Raw genomic sequence first — 8169 nt, 5'->3', positions numbered from 1 at the left:
GAGTTTCCAAACACTATCCTCTCTCACCAGGGCCACTCCAACATCCACTACCCTACCTTGTACCTCTTTTATTACCCCATCCATGTACAGATTGAACAACCATGGAGACATGACACATCCCTGTTTCAACCCAACTTTCAAAGAGAAAAATTCACTTAGTTCACCATCCACACGCACTGCAGCCTTCGCACCATCGTACATACTCTTCACAGCATTCAACAACTTCCCATCTACTCCATATATTCTTAACACTTTCCACAATCCTTGTCTATCCACCCTGTCATATGCTTTCTCCAAATCCATGAAAGCCGCATACAACTTCTTTCCCTTCTCTAGAAACTTTTCCACTAAAGATCTAAGAATGAATATCTGATCTACACAACCTCTTCCCTTCCTAAAGCCTCCCTGTTCTTCTCCAACTAATTTCTCTGTTCTTTCTCTAACTCTGTCTATTAGTATCCTACCATACACTTTTCCTATTATACTAAGAAGACAAATGCCCCTATGATTACCACACACTTCTTTTTCCCCTTTTCCTTTGTACAAGGGAATAATAATATTATACCTGACTTCCAATCCTCCGGGACTCTACCTTCCTCCCAGGCTAATCTGCACATCTTCCACATCCATTCTACCACTATCTCTCCCCCATGCTTCAGCATTTCACCACACACTCCATCAATTCCTGGGGCTTTCCCAGATTTAACTTCCTTCATTGCTTCCAAATACCTTACCAAGGGAAGATGTGACAGCTATTGGACTGTAATTGGAGGGGTCAGACGAACTTCCTTTCTTCGGAATTGGGTGGAAATTGGCTTTTTTCCATGAATTTGGGAATAAAGAAGTACGTATGCATAGTCTGAATAATTTAGCTAGGACAGAGGCAAGTTCAGGGGAACACTTTCTCAAAACAATTGACGGAATTCCATCTGGGCCTGGAGCTTTGTTGGAAGGTAAATTGTCTCGGATGGATTTTACGTATCTTGTCTGTATTTTAAGTGGGGCAATTTCGGGAGAATCAAGTTCCAATACTGAGACATTCTGGCTGGTATCATCTAAGGTAGAGTTTCTTGGAAAGGTACTAGCAAAGATATCTGCTTTCCCACGTGGGTCATTTGTAATATTGCCATTTGAAGATTTTAGTGGGGGAATGGAAGATTACTTGTTAAAGTTATTATTGAAAGAAATAAGAGTTGACAAGAATATTCTATTGTCATTAGGGTTGTTAAGTAGTTTTGATGCTTGCTTTTGAAGAAAGTTTGATTTAGATAGATTTAATACAGCTTTTGCATGATTTCTAGCAATTTTAAATTGGAAGAGTGATTCAGATGTTTTTTATTTTAAGTAAGAGTTATATGCTAATGACTTTTGGGCTGTTGCTCTGGCACAATTGCCATCAAACCATTTTGGAGAGTTTGATCTTTTAGTGAACTGTTGACTTGGTATGAATAAATCCATACCAGCTAGTATTAAGTCGCAAATGTGGGACTGGGTAGAATTGGGATCACTAGAGAAGAAAGACTGCCATGGAACATCAGCAAGATAATTTCTAAATCCATATATATATATATATATATATATATATATATATATATATATATATATATATATATATATATACCATATATATATATATATATATATATATTTTGGCACCTGGTGGTTTAGTGGGTAATTATTGCGCTCCAGTCGGATTGAGCCGGTGAAGGTTTATATCCAAGGGATGGTTGGGGTTCATTGCTCATGTAATGCCACTCAGGGATGAGTGAGACTGGTCACTCTCATGTTAAATGTCGAGACCAACTCCCTAGCCCCGGGCTCCTACGCTCCTCATGGGGCAATGTAGGATTGGATGATAATATATATATATATATATATTCATTGCCAGATGCCATGTATCCCAAACGGGGTGGCCAAGGGCTTAGAGTTAATTGTTTTACAGGGAGGGGCACTAATCCTCCACCAACCCCACCTGACATGTAGGGAGAACGTTATGCCAACAGCATCTGGTGTTCCTAGGCGGTCACCCATCCAAGTACTAACCAGACCCAACGTTGCTTAACTTCGCTGATCGGACGGGAAACGGTGCACTCAACGTGGTATGGCTGTTGGCTGCAATATATATATACAGCCGTGGCTCAGTGGGTTAGAGCGCTCCTCTCTGACCGAAGGGTCGGAGGATCGAATCCACCCAAGGGTAACTGGTAGACATCAGGAAGGGCATCCAGTCATAAAATGCTACACGCTCCAGTCCAAAGTCCTCTACCCAGAGGCAACGCCTTCGCCCTTCGGAGATACCTGGCGTAAAACCAAATTATATATATATATATATATATATATATATATATATATATATATATATATGTGTGTGTGTAATGGAGCCTTCTTTGGCTTATAAATTTCCTCACTCACCTGAATTCATGAGAAAATCCCTCCTATCCCCCCTTTTGTGGCACAGCAAATGATACTTTTTATTTAAGAATTTTAAATGTCCTGCCTTTCCTCTTTCAGCTTCTATTTTTCACAGAGGACAGTCGTATCCGCTGCCCAGTGACGTACTGAGTCACATATTAACACAATATTGTTGTTCCTCAGGTGGTAACGAAAACCTTGGCTTGTCGTGTTTGTGGACTCTTAACCAGTCCTCCCTCTCATTTACTTCTTCTGGTATTCCTTTTTTGTTTGTTTGTTTGTATGTTTGTTTTTTCAAATCACTCTGAGTTGAGTTTTGTTTTCAAATTTAACTGCTTCTCTCCTCTCCCCACTGTCATCTTGATGAACTTAACTTGTGATTCCGATATCATTTTCATATTTTCAACAACAGTTGCCTTTTTGGCTATTTCTTTGCTGAAAAAAAAAAAAAAAAAAAATTCTTTGCAGAAATAGCAAAGAAAACATCTTTGTTTTCCGTTTTGTGTCATCTCGTATTTTGTCTTCTGTTGACTTTCAGCCTTAAGGTGTCATTTGTATTTTTATTTTTTTTCCGCTTTTAGTTTCACCTCTGATCCTTATTGCTGTCCTATTTTTTCTCATTTTAATTTTTTCTCCTTACTGCATACTGATAAGCTTCTATTCACTTTCATTCTTTAGTTCCTAACGTTGTTTTGCCCTTTGATTTCTTTTTACGACATTTTCTCACATCGTTTTAGTTAACGTTTTTCTCCCTTACATGTTTTTTTTAAATATATTACAAAACTTCTATTGTACTGTTTTACCTGTCTTCCTTTTTTAGCTATCTTCCTCCTTTAATCTTGCCTTTGCTGAGTAAGAGTAGTATGGATTTTCTTTCAGCCTCTGCCATCCTCCTTTCCTCTCTCTTTTCCAATTTCTGTATTATGTTCTCTTTTTCTTCGTCCCATGCATCCGTTTACCCCTTCTCTCTTCTGCTTCTAGTTTATGTTCGATACTCCTACAGCTTTTGCACGTTGTCTTTCTTCTTTCCTTCCTTGCTCAAATTGACTTTTTTTTTTTCTTCTGGTTTGTTTCCCATAATTTCTTTTTTTTTTTTTTGTCTGTTCTTTCCTTCCTTGCTCAAATTGACTTTTTTTTTTTCTTCTGGTTTGTTTCCCATATTTTTTTTTTTTTGTGTGTATTTCTATGTGGTAGGTGGGGGCGCTCACCATCCACTTACTTAATGTAGTGCTGCTCTCGGGTGTCTGTCCTGTCCTCTCCTCCATCCTTCTTTCCTTCCATCTTCTTCTATCTTTCTTTCCTTCATTCTTTCCTCGTCCTCCTGCCTACGGGTGTCTTTACACTCCCTCTTCTGTCTTTCATTCCTTCATTCTTTCCTCTTTCTTTTGCCTATGGGTGACTCTACACTGAGTGACATGCCAAATGGTTTCCTGTACACCAGGAAACTATTTACTACACTGGGTGGTAACCATATAACCAAATTTTGGCGCCTGGTGGTTTAGTGGGTAATTATTGTGCTCCTCTCGGATTGAGCCGGTGAAGGTTTATATCCAAGGGGTGGTTGGGGTTTATTGCTCACGTAATGCCACTCAGGGATGAGTGAGGTTGGTCACTCTCATCTTAAATGTCAGGACCAACTGCCTAGCCCCGGGCTCCTACGCTTCTCATGGGGCAACGTAGGATTGGATGATGGATGGATGAATGTATTTATTTCTACTTATTCTCTTTCTCCCTCTCTCTCTCTCTCTCTCTCTCTCTCTCTCTCTCTCTCTCTCTAATAATTTGGTGTTGTGAAGGTGTTTCATAGTTAATATTAGTGTGTTGGCACCTGTGGGCTGTGGACAGAAGGCCACGGCAGTCCTGTTAGGTCTGTTATAGTCTGTCTCAGGAAAGATGAGGGTAGAATATCATCTATTTTACTCCAAAGTCACTGTCAAAGGCCGAACGCACCTGACTTAATGACCTGTGGGAATACAGGCTGGCCAGGGACAAGGCCTGAGGGCAAGAGGCGCACACACACACACACACACACACACACACACACACATACAGCCAATGAATGAATGGGTATAAGTGACCCGCTATGCTCACAGGTCAATATGAACTGTGGTTCCTGTTTTTGGATGCAACTTTTTTTTTTTTTTTTGAGTTACAAAGCGCTAAAAATAAATGAAAAATATTGGACCAGTTATTCGTTGCATATTTAGATTTAACCTTTTAACTGCGGGTGTCATCCCAGAATGACATTGCAAAAACTGGACCAAACTGCGGGTGTCATTCTCGAATTTTTGTGAATATTTTGAATACCGCGCATTTTTTCCGTGCGCCAATTGTTTCAAGGGAGAGTAGCTATTAAGTTCTTTTACTCCAGCTGACCCCCACCTCCCTCCTGCCACCCCCCGGGCTCCCCACCCCACCCCTGACCAAACACGCATCAGTATCTGTCCAGCTGTGTGAGTGACAACAGCGCTGATGTGGCAGTGAAGTGCGGGCAATTACAGTGCCTTTTATCTGCCTCAGTGAACACAGAGTGGGTGTTTATCGTATGTGCAGTGTTCATATATGTTTATAGTATTATTATCAGAATGAGGTTGGCATTTGGTAATGGTGTGTGAGTGAAAAATAATGATTACAACACCTCTGATGTGGCAGTGAAGTGCGGGCAATTACAGTGCCTTTTATCTGCCTCAGTGAACACAGAGTGGGTGTTTATCGTATGTGCAGTGTTCATATATGTTTATAGTATTATTATCAGAATGAGGTTGGCATTTGGTAATAGTGTGTGAGCGAAAAATAGTGATTTTAGATCGCTCACTTCTAATGGCACTGCCCATCCAGTGATAGTCAACGAAATCATGAAACCTACATCACTGCAAAGCCGAAGGTTAGTACTTTCTAATGGTACCTTATTTTTCGCTCTACATTTATTCTGTGCAGAGTTATAAAGGTTTAAAGTTTGTTTACATTTTGGCTGGAACCCCCGCGGGAGAGGCCAGTCGGGGCAAAACAATGCCCGCGGTTAAAGGGTTAATAGCATATTATTCCTTTTATTTTGCTTTTTTTTTTCTTTTTTTTAGCTTGATTCACCTGTCATCAAGAATTTGTAAGTTGGCATCTCAGGTCACAGCACCTCCTGACTGACTCCTGGGAGATGACAAATTTTAGCGAAGGTAGAGGAGGAGATTAATTTTAAGGGATCAAGAGCAAGCCTTCACAGACTCCTGAGAAAGAATGGATATACTTTCAAGAAATCAGATAAAGGACGAAAAATTCTGATGGAACGACGTGATATTGCTTTGGCACGAGCAATTTATCTAAGAGAAATACAAGAAAATAGAGAATCAATCAACCCACGGCAAGAGATTTACATAGATGAGACTTAGGTTAATCAAAACGAGAGTGTCAATAAATGCTGGAGAATTGCAGATGGAAAACTGGGCCTGAAGGTGAAAAGTGGGAGAGGATCCAGATTTATCAGTATACACGCAGGTGGAGAGGATGGATTCGTGCGTGGAGGTTTGAACATGTTCAAATCTCAGAATGGTAACAGAGGAGATTACCACCAATCAATGAATCACCACACTTTCAAAGCATGGTTTGAAGACCAGTTACTCCCAAACATCCCACCCCATTCACTGCTCATTCTGGACAACTCTTCGTACCACTCTAAGATCCTCAATAAAGCACCAACGCAGGCTTCCCGTAAAAATGAAATAATAGAATGGCTGAGGGAGAACAACGTTCAACACAACCCACAACACTCCAAGCTAGAGCTGCTAGATCTGGTGGAAAGAAACAAAGACAAGCAAGAGTATGAAATAGACACTATCGCAAAAGACCAAGGACATGAGGTTTTAGGACTTCCACCCTACCACTGCGAATTAAATCCAACAGAACTTAAATGGGCTCAAGTGAAAGATGAAGTAAGAAAAAAGAAGTCCAATAATAATCAGACAATGCGTGTGGTGGAGGAAATCACAAGAATTGCAGTGAGGAAAGTGACACCAGAAAACTGGCAAAAATGTATGGAGCATACGAGAAAGCTAGAACAGGAATATATCAGAAATGACATTGTGCACAATCACATGGTTAAAGAATACATCATTAACGTGGCGAATGATTCCACCAGTGAAGAAGGTTTAGTTGAGGGAGACATGTATATCGAGTGATAGAGAGAGAGAGAGAGAGAGAGAGAGAGAGAGAGAGAGAGAGAGAGAGAGAGATTGTATTTTCAATGTAAATTTTAGAGTATAATGAATATTTATTAAGGAAATGCTACTGTTGATCCTTCCATCAGTAAAACTATTGTAAATCAGTTTATGTTTTTTATAACATTTTTTTTCATAAAGAATAGTAATAAAACAATAAAATAAAATAAAATAATTTTTCTTCTTCATCTTTCATGGCTATTTCATTGGCTATCTTACCCTAACCCTCCCCACATTCCGACCTGGGCCACTCCCATCCTCCATCCCTCCTCATATGGACCGATAAACAGAGGCTACACATTGTTTTATTATTTAAGCGTCCTGTGTGTGTGTGTGTGAGTGTGTGTGTGTTTGTGTGTGTGTGTAGAGGAAAGAAAACGGAAGAGGGAAGGAGGAAGGTCCAGAATCCCGAGGGGACCTCTTAATCCTTCACACGGTTACTCGTGTTCCGATTTTGGCAAAGGCTTTATAAAATTCTCTCCCTCATGTTTCCTGAGACAGACTATAGTAGCTCCCTCGTCATGACAGATGGAGTTGTCAGTTTGCCGGTTTTCTTGAGTTTTTCATATTTGGTTTTGCCAACGTTAGCGAAATATTTGTTGAATTCATCCGCCTTACTTTGAATGTCCTCAAATATGTGTAAGTTAGATTTATTCTTTTTGTCAGGGATTATTTTTTTTATTATCTTCCAAGAGGTGCTTGGGTTGTTTCTACAGTTATCAAGCTAAGTATGATACAGTAATATTTTCTCTCGACATCATTTATTAAAAATCTTACTCTCTCTTTTTAAGGGTTATATAGTTATTTTGTAATGATACACTCATTTTGTCTCTTTTTAGTTTGTGTGTGTGTAATTCACCGGGTCGGTCAGGATCACTTGATGGTCGTGATAGTCAGCTTTTACCCTCCCAGAAGGGAGCTGAGAGCTCATATAGTCTGATCTAAGGGCAAGGCTGTGACCTTCACACACGCACACACCCGTCCCCTTGCTCAAGGGGGACAGTAACCACCCACTTCGTCAGTGAAACTTTTTGCAACCTGAGCGAGGCACGAACTCCCGTCCACCAGTTGGCAGGCGAGAACGTTACCACTGCACCAGCGAGTGTGTGTGTGTGTGTGTGTGTGTGTGTGTGTGTGTGTGTGTGTGTGTGTGTGTGTGTGTGTGTGTGCATCGTTTCTGAGTTTATTTCATGAAGGATAGTATCATTAAGCCATGGGGTAGGGGGCCGGGGTATATCTTTGGTGGTTACAGGGGCACAGATCTCCAAACCGTTAGCGATGAATGACGTTAAAATGCTTGCTTGTTCGTTAACATTGTCTGTGTGAAGGATGTTGTTTAGTTTGCCAATTTAATTTATTAAGTGACAGCAGAAGGTGTTAGAGTTGTATCTGCATACGTAATGGAATGAGCCACTGTCAGGTACACGTTTAGGCTTACTAACATTAATAGTGACAGTTACAAGGTCATGGTTGGCGATGATGGAAGGGATAACATCAGAGCTGACAATTAACTGAGGGTTATTGGTGATGATGACATCAAGAAGTGTAG

At 40.4% G+C, this 8169-nt stretch overlaps 1 non-coding gene across 1 annotated transcript; it reads right to left on the bottom strand.

The window, feature by feature from the left end:
- Positions 1-1994: 1994 nt before the first annotated feature.
- Positions 1995-2113, bottom strand: LOC145391287 (5S ribosomal RNA). Its single transcript, XR_013895802.1, has one exon. It is a non-coding gene; the product is annotated as a 5S ribosomal RNA (ribosomal RNA).
- Between the last annotated feature and the right edge of the window lie 6056 nt (positions 2114-8169).

Source organism: Coenobita brevimanus, chromosome 17 (genome assembly GCF_032717465.1).
Source record: "Coenobita brevimanus isolate Jiangsu-jjx chromosome 17, ASM3271746v2, whole genome shotgun sequence".
In the NCBI taxonomy this organism is placed as follows: Eukaryota; Metazoa; Arthropoda; class Malacostraca; order Decapoda; family Coenobitidae; genus Coenobita; species Coenobita brevimanus.
Note: the sequence above shows the minus strand (reverse complement) of the source record. Positions and strands in the feature narration are given on the sequence as shown.